This window comes from Propithecus coquereli, unplaced genomic scaffold, assembly GCF_000956105.1.
Source record: "Propithecus coquereli isolate 6110/MARCELLA unplaced genomic scaffold, Pcoq_1.0 Scaffold59, whole genome shotgun sequence".
Lineage (NCBI taxonomy): Eukaryota > Metazoa > Chordata > Mammalia > Primates > Indriidae > Propithecus > Propithecus coquereli.
In genome coordinates this window covers 2,543,747-2,544,444 of record NW_012151840.1, presented here as the reverse complement: position 1 = coordinate 2,544,444, position 698 = coordinate 2,543,747, and the positions used below count along the sequence as shown (strand labels likewise).

General features: G+C 52.1%; 1 protein-coding gene across 1 annotated transcript in view; it reads left to right on the top strand.

Annotated features, from left to right (window-relative positions):
* The window catches only part of FDPS (farnesyl diphosphate synthase), a 14,428-nt gene that overhangs the window by 10,653 nt on the left and 3,077 nt on the right, over positions 1–698 (top strand). The gene's annotated exons all lie outside the window — the stretch shown is intronic.

Here is a 698-nt window from a genome sequence, read left to right as displayed (position 1 = left end):
CCTCTTTGGGGACCCAAGTGTGACAGGCAAGGTTGGCACTGACATCCAGGACAACAAATGCAGCTGGCTGGTGGTTCAGTGTCTGCAACGCGCCACTCCGGAACAGCGCCAGATCTTGCAGGTGCCTAAGAGGTGGTGGGTCTCTGAGCTGATAAGGGGTGGAGCAGTGGTTCTCAAATGAGGGCGATTTTGCCCCTCAGGGGACATTTGACAATGTCAGCAAAGATTTTTTTGTCATTACAACCGTGGGGTGTATGCATGTGCTACAGGCATCTAGTGGGTAGAGGCCAAAGATGCTGCCAAACATCGCACAATGTATGGAACAGCTCTTGCAAACAAAGGATTATCTGGCCCCAAACTTCAATAGTGCTAAGGTTAGAAACCCTGGAGTAGAGGAAGGCGAGGACTGAGCCAATATCTGAACATATGGGTTTGGGCACGGGAAACTTGGGATCTCAGATACCTAGAGACACTTGAAAATTTGAGGCAGGAATGAAGGGAACGGCCTTAGGGATGTTCTGGAGCATGTGAAAGGGGAGTGGGGGGAGGGGTCCTGGAGGCTCTGGGGAACACTAAGCCCATTTTTCTCCCTCCAACCCTTTCCAGGAGAATTACGGGCAGAAGGAGGCGGAGAAGGTGGCCCGGGTGAAGGCACTATACGAGGAGTTGGATCTGCAGGCTGTGTTCCTGCAGTATGA